General features: G+C 37.7%; 1 protein-coding gene and 1 non-coding gene across 3 annotated transcripts in view; one reads left to right on the forward strand and one right to left on the reverse strand.

Moving 5' to 3' along the window:
- Nucleotides 1-17401, forward strand: part of Zc3h12b (zinc finger CCCH-type containing 12B) — a 280839-nt gene that overhangs the window by 39352 nt on the left and 224086 nt on the right. The gene's annotated exons all lie outside the window — the stretch shown is intronic.
- Nucleotides 8112-8251, reverse strand: LOC123456977. The gene has a single exon (XR_006634832.1). It is a non-coding gene; the product is annotated as a small nucleolar RNA SNORA48 (small nucleolar RNA).

The following is a 17401-nucleotide window of genomic DNA, read 5'->3' on the forward strand; positions in this document are numbered from 1 at the left end:
TCTTACAATCTTTCTTCCTGCCTTCCATAAAATTCCCTGAGCCTTGGTGGGTGTGTTTTAGGTCTACTTCAGAGATGAGTTCTTTGGAGCCTCTGGATATCTGGTTTTGTTTTGTATTTGTTGAGTACCCTCAGCGTCTGTCTCCTACACCCTGATGCAGATTGTGAGGCTCACTATGGAAGCAGCACTTTTGCTCGTTTCCCCAATTCCTCTGTAGTTTCACTTGGGCCCTGACTGAGATGTGAGGGATAGTTTATCTCCTTAGGTCTTGCTACCTTATGAAAAAAGAAAAACAGATTCTCCAATGGCGAGTGAAGTCAGCACAGGTTAAATTGGATAAGTGCACTCTTTTAGCACTAGACTAATTGGAGCTTGACATTGGAACGCATAATCTTTTGTTTCCATAGAATTCACACCTGGTTCCCAGTTATAGCCATGGGTCCCTTTCCACTGAATGGATTCTTAGCCACTCAGAAAGCTACTGGTTACCTACCAAGGCTGTGTGCCACTATTACACTAGTGTGTACTTCTTGTCAGACTGGTTACTTCTTAGTAGCTCAGACTACTGCTTGCTCACACTGTTGGCCACTTTCCCTTATTAGCTCATGTCATGCTTTCCAGCACTAGATGGGCTAACTTTCTGGGAACTGGCTCTCTTCCAGATTTCAGGTAGGTTTCTTCTGTGTCAGCAGCATATGGTGTCTTTAGCAATAGGGTCTTCCTTTTTGCCTCAGGTGGGTAATCAAGTGCTTTGGCAGAAGCCTGTCTTGTTGTAGGAACCTTGTATGTCTCTGATCAACAGCTTGATGTGGGTAGCACAAATTTCTGGTACTGGGATATAATTCCCTTTAACTGTTGACTTTGCCTGTTGACTTTGGGCATCAGGAGCCCAAAGTGGCCAAGGGTAGGTTGTAACTTCAAGTTCAATGGAACATTTATTGTGTTTTATGTAAGATGCACTTCTCACTCTGGAACTAAGACTTTAAGCCAACAGAGCATAAAGTTGTGAGAACAGGAAGCAAAAATGTCATTAGTGTGTCACTAGGGGTAATGGTGAATGGTAGCATTATTATTTATACCTCTTGATTCCTAGACACTTGAATCCTGGTTATAGGATAGATAGGACCAAATATAGGGGGCTGATTCAGAGCATATACAGCCTTTTAGAGAACTCTGAAGCAGCCTTCTAGGCTATTGTGACCTTGTTGGTACTGCAACTGTTTCCTTTTTTGAATTATAAGTATTTTCAAATTTTATTTTCAATTAGTATACAATTAATTAGGATTCATTATAGTGTTTTTCAATTGAATTTTGTCATTTTCTTTCCCTTCACTACCTCTTTTCTCATTTACCTCCTTGGTGCCTTCCCCTCACTATAGCCTCCTATCTGCTTTCAAACAACATGTTTTCTTTAGTCACCCCCCCCCCATTTTCATAAGCTATTTTGTTTCTTATTACCTCTTGTTCCCTTCTCATGATCTTTTATCTAGTTTCATACCCTATTTTGGATCACTTTATTTGCATAGAGAAAAACATTAAAAATTAAGATACATGTATGAGAGAAAACATACAATTAATGTCTTTCTGGGCCTGGGTTACCTAACTGGTCATAATTTTTTTAGTTCCATTCATAATAATTTCCTTCTTCTTTAGAGATGGGTAAAATTATGTTGTGTATATGTACCCCATTTTTATTATTTAGTCACTAGTTGATAGATATTTAGATTAATTCCATTTTCTAGCTGTAAATAGAACAACAATGAACATGTATATGCAGATATCTCTGTGGTAGGATATAGAGTACTTTGGTAGTTGCTCAGGAGTTGTATAGCTTGGTCATACGGTAGTTCAATTTTTAGCTCTTTGAGAAACCTCCACACTGATTTCCATAGTAGTAACACCAGATTATACCAGCATTTTTTTGTCATTGATTTTCTTGATGATAGCCGTTCTGACAAGGGTGTGATGAAGTCTTAAAGTGGTTTTAGTTTACATTTCCTAGATAGCTATCAATGTTGGACACTTTTAAAAAAAATACTTATTTCTTTGAGAGAGAGAGAGAAGAGAGAAAATGGGTGTTCCAGGGCCTCTAGCCATTGCAAAAAGGAACTCCAGATGAATGTGCCACCCTGTTCATCTAGCTGTATGTAAGTGATGGGGAATCAAACTAGGATCCTTAGGTTTTGCAGGCAAGTGCAATAACTGCTGAGCCATTTCTCCAGCCCTTGAATACTTTTATAATATCTGTTGGCTATTGAATTTCTTCTTTTGGCTATTGTATTTCTTCTTTTGAGAGCTGTATCTGCATTACATCAACTCATTGATTTGCAGTTTGGATTTTTACTGTTTAATTTTTGCAGTTTTTTAGACACTCTAGATATCAGGCTCCTGTCTGAGGAATAGCTGCCATTTTTGCCTTCTAGTCTGTAGGCTTTTTATTTATTCTGATGATAGTTTCCTTTGTTGTACATAAACTTTTTAAGTTCATAGTTCCATTTGCTGATTCTTTGGACTATTTCCTATAGTGTTGGAATCCTATTCAGAAAATTCTTAACTATGCTTATAACTACCAGTGTATTGCCTGTGGTTTCCTCTAGTATTTTCAGTATTCCAGCATTTTTCTTTTTACATTAAGGTCTTTGATGCATTTTCAATTGATGTTTGTGCAGAGTGAGAGATGTGGATCTAACTTGATTCTTTTTCAGGTATTCAAAAATATCCAATTTTGTCAGCACCATCTATTGAATAGGCTGTCTTTTTTCCAGTTTATGTTTTTGATGCCTTTTCAAAAATTAGGAGGCCATAGCTGTGTGGGTTTAGTTTTTGTTCCTTTATTGAACTCCACTGGTCTATATGTATGTTTTTCTACCACTACCATTCTGCGTTATTTCTTTGGTTATGTAGTGTAATTTTGGGTCAGGAATTGTGATGCCTCTAGCATTGTTCTTTCTGCCTGTGTTTACTTTAGCTATGTTTGGTCTTTTGTATTTCTGTATAAATTGTTGGATGTTTTTGTAGTTTTGACAAAAATGTCATTAGACCTTTGATGGAAATTGTATTGAATCTGTTGATTACTTTTGGTAATAATGTAGCCATTCTTACAAGATTGATTCTGCCAATCCAGGAACATGTAAGGTCTTTCCTAAATCAGGTATTCTTTTATTATTTTTTCAGTCTTTTAAAGTTTTCATTGTAGATAGTATTTCATGTCTTTGAGAGGCTTATTTCTAGATGCTTTCTTTATGGGTAAAGCTATTATGAATAGATATTATTCCTAGTTTCCTTCTTGGCAAGTTCATTGTTGGACTACATGAAAGCTACTTATTTTTGGTTGTTGATTTTATATCTTGCAACTTTGTTAAAAGTGTTTAGAAATCTAAGAACTTTATAGTAGATTCTTTAGGTTCTCCTAAGTGTAGAGTCTTACCATCTGTGAAGAGGCCTAAGTTTGTTTCTTCCTCTCCTATTTTTATTCCTTTTATGTTTCTCTTGTTTTTGTTTGTTTTTGCTCTAGCTAAGATTTTGAGCATTTTATTAAATAAGAATAGAGATAATGAGTACCTTTGTCACAGTGAAGAATTCATAGGAAATGTTTTTAGTTTTTTCCCAGTTTAGTATAATGTTGACTGGAATTTTGTAATGTGTAATAATGTATATGTTACAACCTTGAGATATGTTCCATTTATGCTTAATTTCTTCAGAACTTTCATCATGAAGGCTTGGAGACTTTGTCAAATGCCTTTTCTGTGTTTATCAAGATGATTATATAATTTTCCCCTTAAGTTTATTTATATGGTAAATTACATTTATTTCTTTGTGTCTGTTGAACAAAACTTTCATCCCTGGAATGAATCCAAGTTGGTTATGATGTATAATTTTCTTAATGTGTTCTTTAATTCTGTCTGCAAGCATGTAAATATTTTTATTTATTAATTTTCAAGCAGAAATAGGGAGAGAGATATAGAAACAAAGAGAAGGAGAAAGGGAGGGAAGGAAGGAGAGAATGGGCACACCAGGTCCTTTTGCCACTGCAAAAGAACTTCAGGTGCATGTGCTACTTTGTGCATCTGGCCAAATAGGTACTGGGAAATTGAACCCAGGTTATTGGGCTTTGTATGTAAGCATCTTTAACAGCTGAGCCATCTCTCCAGACCCAGTCTGCAGGTATTTTGTTGAGAATTTTTGTATTCATATTTATTAGGGAAATTCATCTGAAGTTTTCTTTTTTATTGTGGTGGGTTTTTTAATTTTTATTGATTTTTAATGAAAAGTTTGTACACAGAGACCCAGCCCTCTCCTCTGCTTCAATTCTGCTGAGGGTGTTTGGTGGGGTTTTTGGTGTTCATTGGGACCAAGAGGCCTCAGTTAGTCTCTGCAGGGATGGGGAAAACATGGTGTCTCGGGCTATTCCTACCCACCCTGAGGCTCTTACAATCTTTCTGCCCCATCTTCCGCGATGCTTCCTGAGCCTTGGTGGACAAGATAGAGATCTGATTTAGTGTTGATTTATCTGTAGGCTCTGGATCTGTTTTTATGAGGTTTGGGTGACCAGTGTCTGATGCAGTTTCCCTGGAACTGTTTTTCAGGCTAGTCGTGAAAGTAGTATTAGTTCTACCCCTCCCCCTGTAAGGACTTCTGGGCCCAGGAAGATGAAGTGGAGGTAGACTGTTGGTTCTCTCTTCTTGACCTATTGATATATCTTTGTTCTCCCCCGTATTCTCCTCCATCTGTAAAGCCAAACAGATTCTCCAATCAAAAGTGAGAACAGTTTGAATAAAACGGGATAAGTCTAATCGTTAGAAAGGTATATTAATATGTATATCCATTCTTCTTAGTTAGAAAGCAGTGGGGATTCTTTCTGGAGTCTATAGATTTACTGTTTTAGGGACTCTAGCTTGGTTTCCAAAGGCAGATATGAGTTAGCTCCCACTGAGTGGGTCTCATGTCTAATTCTTGGTGCAGTTGGTTACCTATATCAGCTGTGTACCAGTGTTGCACGAACATGTAATTCTTGCTTGGCTACTTGATTTTGTAACTGGCAGGATCTCCTGCTTAATCAGTCAGTTGCTCCAGCCACAATGGGGGCTATCCAGGAAGAAACTGGATTCCTTCTCAGTTCCAACATGATCACTGGATGTCCTTTGGCCACAGTCTATAGTATCTTCAGCAGTAGCGAGTTACCTTTTAGCACTTGCATGTAACCAAGTGTTTTGGCAATCGCCTATATTATTTTGGGGACCTCATGTCTCCCTGACCAGCAGCTCATTGTGGGGGGGACCCAATTCCAGCCCTGAGAATTACCAACCAGCACCCATGGCTTTAGGGTAATGCTTTTTCTACCTTTTATGAAGCTCTTCTGCTCTTCTGTTCCAGTCCCTTCCTCTACCCTCTAGGCCTCTCTGTACATTTCTTTCATTTTGCTGATCATTGACCTGTCCAGGAACCCTTCCCTCACTATTTCCCCTTTTTCCTATCTTCATTCTAATGCCATGTCCATATTGTAGATATTTATCATGGGATACATTTAACTGATGTTGGATTAGGTTAGGAAGTGCATATGTGAGAAAACATGCAGCATTTGTCTTTCTGAGTGTGTGTGACCTCGCTCAGGTGATATTTTTCCAAGTTCCTCAATTTCCTGCAAATTTGGTTGTTTCATTTCTCCTTACTACTGAGTAGGATTCCATTGTGTATCTGTAACACTTCTTCATTAGCCATTCATTTGTTGATGGGTATCTGGGCTGCTTCTAGTTCCTGCCTATTATGAATAGAGCAGCAATAAAAAATAATACAGCAAGTGGCTCTGTGGTATATAGAAGAGACTTTAGGATATATACCCAAATGAGGTATAGCTGTATCTAGTGGTATTCCTATTTTCAGCCTTTAGAGGAGTCTCCATACTGATTTCCATAATGGTTATACAATTTTGCACTCCTATCAGCAAAAGATGGGGGTTCCTCTTTCCCCACACTCCCCTCCAGCATGTACTATCATTTGGCTTTTTTATGGTTTTTTGAGGTAGGGTCTCAATCTAGCTCAGGCTGACCTGGAATTCACTATATTGTCTCAGGGTGGCCTCAAACTCACGGCAATCCTCCTACCTCTGCCTCTCAAGTGCTGGGATTAAAGGTATGTGCCAACACCCGACCCTCATTTGACTTTTTGATGATTATCATTCTGACTGGAGTGAAATAGATTTTCATACTCATTTTAATTTGAATTTCCCTGATGAGTAGAGATGTTGAACATCTCTTTAGGTCTTTAATGTTCATTTGTATTTCTTCCTTTGAAAAGTCTGTTCCATACCCTGCCTCATTCTTTTGAGTGGTGTGTTTGATTTTTTTATTGTTTTCTTTTATTTTTAGATCCTAGTTATTAAACATTTGTTGGAGATATTGCCAGGGAAGATTTTCTCCTATTTAATAGGTTGTCTATTGACTCTGTTGATGGTTTGCATCTTTGTACAATAGTTTATTATTATTATTATTATTATTATTATTATTATTATTATTATTATTATTTTCATGAGGTCCCAGTTGACTGTTTGCCTAGTTCCCTGGCCCACTGGAGTCTTATTCAGAGTCTTTCCCTACACCTATATCTTGGAGTGTTTTCTCTACCATCTCTTCTAGACCATTTAGAGTTTCATGTATTATATGGTGGTCCTTGATCAATTTGGAGTTGATTTTAGTGTAGGTGAGAGGAGGGATTGCCAGAGGTTGAACTCACATCTTCCTCTTGTACATCAAGCCTTTTAACCACTGAGCCACCTCCACAGCCACTTTTGTGTCTTTTACTAACCTGGGTATCAAGATAAAACTATATTCATAGGATGTTCGATAGTGTTCCCTTTTTTTTTTTTTTTTGTAATTTGTGGAATAGTTTGAAAAGTGTTGGCGTTAATCTTCCTTAATAGTTCAATAAAGGAGGGCTGGAGAGATGGCTTAGTGGTTAAGTGCTTGCCTGTTAAGCCTAAGGACCCAGGTTCAAGGCTTGATTCCCCAGGACCCACATAAGCCAGATGTGCAAGGTGGTGCATGCATCTCTCTCTGTCTATCTGCCTCTTTCTTTCTCTGTCTGTCACTCTCAAATAAATTAATAAAAACAAAAGTTCGGGCTGGAGAGATGGCTTAGTGGTTAAGCGCTTGCCTGTGAAGCCTAAGGATCCCGGTTCAAGGCTCGGTTCCCCAGGTCCCACGTTAGCCAGATGCACAAGGGGGTGCATGCGTCTGAAGTTTGTTTGCAGAGGCTGGAAGCCCTGGCGCGCCCATTCTCTCTCTCCCTCTATCTTTCTCTCTGTGTCTGTCGCTCTCAAATAAATAAATAAATAAATAAATAAAAGAGCAGCTTGTGAGAAAAAAAAGAGGTTTCTTTAAAAAAAAGTTCAATAAAGGGCTGGGGAGATGGTTCAGTAGTTAAAGTCACTTGCTTTCAAAGCCTGATAGTTTGTGTTTGATTTCCCAGTATTCATATAAACCCAGATGTGCATAGTGGCACATGTTCCTGTAGTTAGTTTATAATGGCAAGAAGTACTGGCTCACCCATACTAAGTCATTCATTTATTTTCATTCATATTCTTTCTCACTGTCACTATCTCATTCCCCTTGCAAATAATACCTTTTATTTTATTTTTAATTGTTTTTTTTAATATTTCTTTTTTTTAAATTTATTTATTTATTTGAGAGCGACAGACACAGAGAGAAAGACAGATAGAGGGAGAGAGAGAATGGGCGCACCAGGGCTTCCAGCCTCTGCAAACGAACTCCAGACGCGTGCACCCCCTTGTGCATCTGGCTAACGTGGGACCTGGGGAACCGAGCCTCGAACCGGGGTCCTTAGGCTTCACAGGCAAGCACTTAACCGCTAAGCCATCTCTCCAGCCCTTTAATTGTTTTTTTTTTTTTTTATTTGCAAGCATAGAAAGATAGGAGACAGAAAGAATGAACACACCAGGGACTGCAGCCACTGAAAATGGATTCTAGATACATGCTCCACTTTGTGCATCTGCCTTTACATGGGTACTGGGGAATCAAACACAAATCATTAATCTCTACTGGCAAGTGCCTTAACTGCTTAGCCATTTCTCCAGCCCAGCTTTTTTCTCCCCTCAAGATTGTGCTCTAGGCATGAAATATCTTTGGCCACCAAGTTCATCAAGCTAGGTTGAACAAAGGCCTTCCGTTTGTTTTGTTCCTGCCTGATATAAGAAAACCACCATCAATGAAGTGTTCTTTGCCCATGGTCAGGAGGTAGTAAATACTTTTTAAAATTCAATAGAATTTCACCATGAACTCATGTGCTTTTGGGCTTCTCTTTGTGGGGAAGCTTTTATTGCTTCATCTCATTGCTCATTATGAAATTGTTTAAAATATTTATATCTTCTGGATTCAATTTTTGTTGGACAGGTATATTTAGAAATTTATCCATTTTGTCAATGTTTTCCAATTTTTGGGGACTTTAGTTTTCATGGCATTCCCTAAATATTTTCTGAATTTCGTTGTTGTCTATTTTTTTTTTTTTTTTGGATTTTCAAGGTAGGGTTTCAATGCACATCAGGCTGACCTGGAATTCACTATGTAGTCTCAGGGTGGCCTCAAACTCACAGCGATCCTCCTACCTCTGCCTCCCAAGTGCTGGGATTAAAGGTGTGCGCCACCATGACCAGCCATTGTCTATTTTTTTAGTTTTGTTTATTTATTTATTTGATCGTGACAGAGTGAGAAAGAGGCAGAAAGGGACAGAGAGAGAGAGAATTGGCACACCAGGGCCTCCGGCCAATGTAAATGAACTCCAGACGCATGTGCCCCCTTGTGCATCTGGCTAACGTGGGTCCTGGGGAATCAAGCCTTGAACCGGGGTTTTTAGGCTTCACAGTCAAGCACTTAACCGCTAAGCCATCTCTCCATCCCCCATTGTCTATTTTAACAACTTCTTTTGCATCTCCAATTTTATTTATTTGGATCTTATTTCTGTTCAGTTAGTTTGGATGGGAGTTTGTCAATCTTAACTTTTTCAAAGTACCAACTGCTTGCTCTTTGAGTTTGTTTATTGCTCTTTCAGTTTTCACTTTATTGTTTTTTTTGCCTTCATCTTTATTATTTCATGCAATCTACCCATCATCAAGACTCAGTTTCCACGAAGGCTCAATTGAAGGCCAAGAGTTATCTCTCAAAGGAAAAATAGCTATCTGCTGATGATGGCAGGGTCTTGCTCTGAAATCCCAAGGTTTCTATTGTGGGGGGCCTGCCAAAGTACCTTAACAGCATTCCTGTCTGCTACTTACACCTCAACTACCATCAGATCTGCTGGATGATATGGTCCAGGTAGCAGAGCAGCCTACGTAGCCGAATCCTATTGAAGAACCTTCTCCTGTTATGGATCCTACTCAGATCTAGCAGCTGTCAGAGTCACTTGGTATATGGAATAGAGTAATAATACACCCAAGTGAAGAATATGCTGCCTCCAAAATATAAATAAGCCCACTGGGAGTTATGTTCTTTTATTGTGGTTTGGAGGGGCCAAGTGTAACAACATATCATTTACCTTAGAAAGAAAATATATATATATATATATATTTTTTTTTTTGGTTTTTCAAGGTAGGGTCTCACTCTGGCTCAGGCTGACCTGGAATTCACCATGTAGTCTCAGGGTGGCCTCAAACTCTTGGCGATCCTCCTACCTCTGCCTCCCGAGTGCTGGGATTAAAGGCGTGTGCCACCACACCCGGCCTTAGAAAGAATATCTTTGAAGTGTTCTACTACTAGAATCCTAGAAATTTTACTGAGGTAGAAGATCTTTGAATTTATTTCCCACCCTCTGATGCGGTGTGCATAATTCTGTGCTAACAAATGGAGTGTGGTTACTATCTCCTGCTCATTTGATCAAATCAAAATAATGCCATTAACATAATGGACAAGCCTGATAACTTGGGGAAGAGACAGGTGAACAAGATCTTTCACTGCAAAATTATAACACAGGACTGGAGAATTAATATAGTTTCTTAGAGTAAAGGTATACTCGTGGTCTTACCAGCTGAAAGCAAATTGTGTCTGGTGGTTCTTGTGGACAGGTATGGAGAAGAAAGCATTTGGTAGAACAATAGCTGTATGCCAGTTACTAAGAGATATGTTACTCTGTTCAAGGATGAGAAAACAATTCTATTGAAATTCTTAGGCATTATAACAAGATCCAACCTCCTCAAGATGTCCTGGCTTCTCAATTTGTGTGTAAATTGGCTTAAGTCTGGAAATTGGTTCGGGGGCCAAGATTTTCTGTTGGTATGATCCAAAGTATCTTTTCACTGATTTGCTCTGAAATTTTTTCTGCTTATATAGATTGAGCAGAACTTAGACCTCCTATCTACTTCATTTTTAGAAATATAATGATTAATTAGCCACTTCCTTGGTCCACACATATCAGACCATTAGGAGCATTGCTTTTATTATGTTATCTACTTGGTAACTAAGCTTACCTTACCTTTGACAATTAGGTGTTGCTACTTGGCCCTTGTTACTATGGGATCCAATTTACATATATTGCATTTAAGTTATCTAATTGAGCTTCCATAGTTCCAACTGTACTATGTGACACACATAGCACAATGATAGAGTTCTTCATGAATTCTGGTATTCCATGCATGCATCAGTTTCTTTTGGCATTAGTAAAGAAAGTACACTTCTGAGCCTCCTATTGTGGAGGATTACGTTTAATAAGGCAAAGCCACTCTAGTATTCTAATTCTCTGAGCCTTTAAATCTCATCAACACAAAGCCAAGGAATACCAGGCATCTTCACCTCATTTCATAGACCAACCATCTTTTGACCCATATTTAAGCCAGTCAATCAAATAAACTCTTGTTACCTTTTTCTAATGTCTGTGAGCTGCAACATTAAACCTAGCATCTCTGCCTAATAAGCCCATATCAATAAACTCAGACTGATCCAGTTTTATGTTCCTTCTCCCTTCATCCCACAACCATAAAATCCATCCCCACATACAATTCCAAGAGTTTTGATTTTGAGTTAGAAATCTCATTATGGCTTTTAGTAGTATAGCATGCCTCCTCATGAGACATACATACACTTGTCACCTTACCTCTAGACACATGCTCAGCTTTGAGTCTGGTTATAGATCTAGAGGTGAAGATGGGTGGGAACTGAGGGGTGTCAGTATCTCCTTCAGTGAAGGTCATTACTTGTTCCACAGATAATAAATAATTGATTCTTTCAGGGAAGGGTGGATGTGGAAGTGTTATAGGTTATAGAGGGGAGATCCATCCTCTGTGAAGGTTAGGGACAGTACTTCCTCATGGTCTGAATCAGATGTTCCCCGCAAGCTCACATATTTTGAATGCTTAGTCCTGGCTTGTGTCAATTCAGGAAGTGGAGCCCTCCTGGAGGAGATATGTTACAAGGCGTGTGGACCATGAATTTTATTGACATCTATCTTGCCAGTGCTGGCTCAGTTTATTCTCTTGCTGCTATTTTCTACCTGATAAGGCAAGATTGTGTCTAGCCTGTGCTCTACCATCTTTCCCCTGCCATCATGAAGGTTCCTCTTGAGAATGTAAACCAAAATCAACCCTAACTTTTGGTTGCGTGTGTGTGTTGCCCCAGCAATGTAAAGGTAACTACAACATCTATTGATTCAATGCCCTCATCTTCCTTATGGTCTTTCCACACAATTCCATCCCACATTACAGGATTTCACTCTTCCAGTCAGTGCCTTAAATTTCACTGCTGACAGCTTTGAGTCTGGGACTTGAACCTGCATTGTAATTTAGACTTTCATATGTTGAGGGCTTGAATTTGTTTTTTGCCACTTGAGACCTATGGTTGCTGGAGAGAAGATTCTCTTCCTGGACACACTTAGAATCATTTATATTTTTTATGCATATCTGGAGCTGGGAAATCATCTCTAAGCTCAGTCTTTTCAGTTTTTTTAGTTCATGTAGAGATGTAAGAAGCAGCCAGCCAGCATCATTTTATTCCTTACTTTTCCCAGAATATTCAAAAGTTCTATATAGAGAGTCATTCAATTCCATGCTTCTCATAATAGGTGAATTAGGATTATCAAATGCATCTATCTTGCATATTTTTTAAATACTTGCTACCAAAATAGTCTTAAATAGCTGTCAGTTTCACTTCTAATTTCATGTCATATCATGACATATGTTAATGATTTGTTTATCTACCTAAAATACCACAAATGAGAAAAAATATATATATTGTTTTTCTTTCTGAGACTGACTTAATTTCCTTAATGTCTATCTCCAAATGATGTAACTTTGTTGTGGATAAAAATTTCCATTTTGTATACATAGCAATAGTATACAAAGATTGTTTTTGTTCACATCCCTGCTAACATTTACTAATTTTCTTGTTGACTGAAATTCTGACCAAGGTGAGATGGAATCTCAATGTAGTATTTATGTGCCATTTTCTGACAACTAGTTCATTAATTACTTTTGTTATCACTATGATGAAATAGATGGCAAGAAGCAACTTAAGGGAGGAAAGGTTTACTTCACCTACAGTTAAGGGTGCAGTCCATCATTGTGGGGAGAGAATGATGACAGGGGCAAGCTTGTCACATTGCATGTACAGTCAGAAAGCAGAGAGAATGAACATGAGATCTAGCTTTTTTTAGTTTTGACTTTTTTTAAATTTTATTTTACTTGGGAGAGAGAAAGAGAGAATGTGTCTATTGTGCATCTGGATACTACAGAATTGAACCCAGGCTGACAGGCTTTGCAAACAAGTGTCTTTAACCACTGAGCAATCTCCTTAGCCCTAGATTTGTATTTTGTCTTTATCTTTTCCCTTTTAAAAAATTCTTTATTTGTATTTGTATTTAATCTGCTTAAAACTCCCTCTCTTTTTCCTCTCCCTCATCTCTGTACTCTTCTATCCTGTATTCTTCCTCCCATTTTTAGTATTCCCTGTTTGAATTTCATATCACTTAACATTTGCTAGCTTCCCTACTCTTGCTTCTTAAAGCTTTTCTTTTCCCTCTCATGGATCCATTTACAGTACCCTGTTGTCTATACACTCTCACTCCCATAGTAATACACACATATAAAGATTCTAAACTAGGATCCTAGAGAGAAAACTCATGCAATGATTTTCTTTCAGCACCTGAGTTATCACACCTATTTTCCTAGTGATATTCATTTTCTAGCACTATTTATAATTTAATTCTTTATTACTAAATAGAATTCTATAGCATGTAGTTACCACATTTTCAATGCTTGTTTCTCAGGTGGTAGACACCTAGGATGATTCCATTTCTTTGGTATTGTGAAGAGTGCAGCAATATACATTGATGAGCAAATATTTCTGTAGTAAGCTTAGAGTCCTTCTGGTATATGCCAGGGAGTGACATAGCTGGATGATATGATAGTTCAAATTTTTGCTTCTTGATAAACCTCAACACTTATTTCCACAGTGGCTATGCCATTTTACATTGTTACCAATGGTGTATAAGAGTTCCCTTTCTCCACATCCTGGCCAGCATTTGTTATTTATTTTCTCTTTTAAAGTTTATTTATTTATTTATTTATGAGGGAGGGAAGGAGAGAGAGAGAGAGCACACCTGTCAAGGTATCTTGACACTGAAAATGAATGCCAGATGCCTGTAGCACATTTTACATTTGATTTTACATGGGTGCTGTGGAATTGAACCATGGTTGCAGGCTTTACAGGCAAGATACTTTCCAATGGAGCCATCTCCCCAACCTGTTATTTGTTTTCTTATTGGTGTTATTAAGTTATTCAAGCAGAGATAAAATGGAATCTTAACAGTAGTCTTAATTAACATTTTTTTGGTAACCAGGAATATGGAACACATTTTAAAATATTTATTGACCACATTTCTCTTTTTTTTGTGTAGTTCTTTAGCCTAGAGTTTTGATTGAGCTATTTATTTGGCTATTGTTTTATTTATTGAGTTCATTGTATAATCTGGATTTTAGTCCTTTATCTGACGAATAGCTAGGAAAGATTGTCTTCCATTCTGCAGGTTTTCTCTTCACTTGGGTAAATGTTTCCTTTGCTGTACAGAAGTGTTTCAGTTTCATGATTCCCTGTTAGTTGATTGTTGATCTTATTTCCTGGGAGTCAGAGTTCTATTCAGAAAATTCTTACCCACTCCTATTTCTTGAAGAGTTTTCTCTACTTTTTTTCCCCTAGAAGTCAAAATTTCATGCCTAACATGAAGGTCATTGACTCATTCATAGTTGAGTTCTGTGGATCTAGTTTCATTATTCTCTGTGTGAATGTCCAGTTTTCCCTTAACTATTAGTTAAATAGGTTGTGTTCTTATGAGTATTTTGGAGGCATTTTTGTTAAAAGCCAGGTATATGTAGGTAAGCAGGTTAATATCAGAATCTTATAATCTGATACATTAATTACTTTTCAGTTTTTCTGTCAGTACCATGTGGTTTTTATTATTTTGGCTCTGTAATATAGCTTGAAATCAGGTATGGTGATACCTCCCTCCATTTATTTATTTCTTTACTTATTATTTATTTATGCTTGTGTTTGTTTCACTTATCTGAAGTTCTTTGTGCCTCTAAATTAATTTCAAGTTATTTTTTAACTTTTGTGAAGAATACCATTCCAGTATTGATAGAAATTGCATTGAATTTATATGTTACTTTTGGTAAAATAGGTATTTTCACTATAATGTTTCTTCTAATCCATTAGGATGGGAGATCTTTCAATCTTTTAATGTCTTCTTCAATTTCTTTCTTGAGTCTTTTAATATTTTCATTATAGAAGTCAGTCAGCCAGTAAATTGATTTGGTATATTTCTATTTATTTAATTTTAAGGCAATTATGAATGGAGATACAGTATATTTTCCTTGGCCTGTTATTGGTATGGTGGAAGATTGTTACTGACTTTTACATGTTAATTTTATAACTTTATATTTTCCTGAAATTGTTTTAGCCTTAAATATTTTCTGATGGTGGTGCACACCTTGAGTCACAGCACTTAGGAGGCAGAGGTAGGAGGATCACCATGAGTTTGAGGCCAGCCTGAGACTATATAGTGAATTCCAGGCCAGTCTGAGCTAGAGTAAGACCCTACCTCAAAACACACAAAAGGTTTCTTGTGGAATCTTTATGGTATCTTCTGTATAAAATCATATCATTTGCAAATGAGCAAAGTTTGATTTGTTTTCCCATATTTATATCCCTTTTATTTGCTTTTCTTGACTTACTATTCTAGCTACGACTTCCAATAATATATTAAAGAAAAACAAAGAAAGAATACACCCCTGCCTTGTTCTTGCCTTTAATAGAAATGGTTTAAGTTTTTCCCATTTTAGTATGTTAGCCATAAATTTATTGTATATACCTTTATTAAGCTGAGACATGCTCCTTCTATTCCCAGGTTTTTCAAGACTTTTATGATGAAGGTATATTGCATTTCATCAAATGACTCTTCTGATCTATTGAGATGATTATGTGATTATTGTTCTTGAGTCCACTTACAGGGCATATTGAATTTATTCCTATGTATATGTTGAACCATACCTACATCTTTGCAATAAAACCAGCATGTTATATTATCTTCTTGAAATATTTTATTTGGTTTGCAAGTATTGTGTTGTAAAATTTTACATCTATGTTCATGAGGGAAATTGGCATATACATATATATATATATGTATGTGTATATATATATGTATGTATGTATGTATGTATGTATGTATGTATGTATTTCTTTTCTGTTGTGTTGTCTTATTTTTCTTTCATGGCAATAAAAGTAGTTTGGTAGGTGATGTAGAGGTGGCTTAACAGTTAAGGTGATCACCTGCAAAGCCAAAGGACTCAGGTTCAATTCTTCAGTACCCATGTAAAGCCAGATGTACAAGGCGGAGCATGTGTCTGGAGTATGCAGTGGGTGGAGACCCTGGTACACCCATTTTCTCTCTCCCTATCTATCTGCCTCTCTAACTCTCAAATAAATTTTAAAAATTAAGAAAGTAGTTTTGTAGAGATCTTTCTTTTCCTATTTTATGGAATAGATTGAGAGTCATTAGTGTTCATACTTCATTTTTAAAATTTTTATTAGCTATTGACATATTTATGATGTAAACAAAACATATTGGTACCATCCTTTCCCTCTTCCCTGCCCCTTTTCTGAAGAGGCCATCGTTGGGGATGCAGGTCAATCCCATGGGGATTGTGGGTCATGCATTATGGAGGCAGTGGTCAGTTATGGAGGAGAGACAATGTCTCTGTGCAAAATGTACCAACTTGTAGCTTTAACAATCTTTCCACCCCCTTTCCCACAAAATTCCCTGAGCCATGCTGGGAGCATTTTAAGTCAACTTCAGTGATGGGCACTTAGGAGTCTCTGGGATCTCTGGTTTGGTAAGTGTTGAATGTCTATCTCCTTCACCCTTGTACTGATACCAGATTCACTAAGAAAGCAGCCTTCTTGCTCATTTCCTCAATTTCTCTGTGGTTTCAGCTGGGACCAGGGTCGAGTGCACTGGGTAGTTTATCTGCTCAAGACCAGTTCCCATCTGAAAAAGAAAAGCAGATTCTCCAATGGAGAATGAAGTCAGAAATGATTAAACGGGATAACCATTATTAATTTAGAGATAATTTAAAGGGTGTATATCCTCTTATATTAGTCAGAACTTGAGAATGGAAAGCAGAATTATTATCTGTATATAATTCTAAATTATTTTTCACTTCCAGATATGTTTTCCTTTCCACTGAGCACATTTGTTAGCCAATCCAAGAGCACTTGGTTACCCACCATGGCTGTGTGCCACTATTGCACTTGTGTGAGTATCACTTCAGGTTGTTTGCTTCTGAGTTGCTTAGACTTTGAGTTGCTTGGACAGATGTTGGCCACTCTCCCTTGATAGCACATGCAGCACCTTCCAGCATAGAAGGGCTAATTGCCTGGGAACTAGCTCTGTTCTGGATTCCAATGAAGTCTCTCCATGGTCCATGCTGACAGCATATGGTGTCTTCAGCTGTAGGGTCTTACCATTAACCTCTGGTGGGTAATCAAGTGCTCTGACAGAAGACCGTCTTGTTTGTTTTGGGAGATCTAGTAGGTCTCTCTGATCAACAGCTCATTGGGAATATAAACAATATCCTGGAATAGGGAATTACAGGCCAGTGCAAAGGATACAGAAAAAAGGAAAAGAAAGAGAAACTGGAGAAATTTAAACTTAGGTTTTTGTTTGTTGTTGTTGTCTTTTGTTTTTTCAGGTAGGGTTTCACTCTAGCTCAGGCTGACCTGGAATTCACTATGTAGTCGCAGGGTAGCTTCGAGGTCATGGCAATTCTCCTCCTTCTGCCTCCTGAGTGCTGGGATTAAAGGTGTGCACCACCACGACTGGCTAAGGTTAGGTTTTGTCTCACCGTTTCCAG

Source organism: Jaculus jaculus, chromosome X (genome assembly GCF_020740685.1).
Source record: "Jaculus jaculus isolate mJacJac1 chromosome X, mJacJac1.mat.Y.cur, whole genome shotgun sequence".
NCBI classification, from domain to species: domain Eukaryota; kingdom Metazoa; phylum Chordata; class Mammalia; order Rodentia; family Dipodidae; genus Jaculus; species Jaculus jaculus.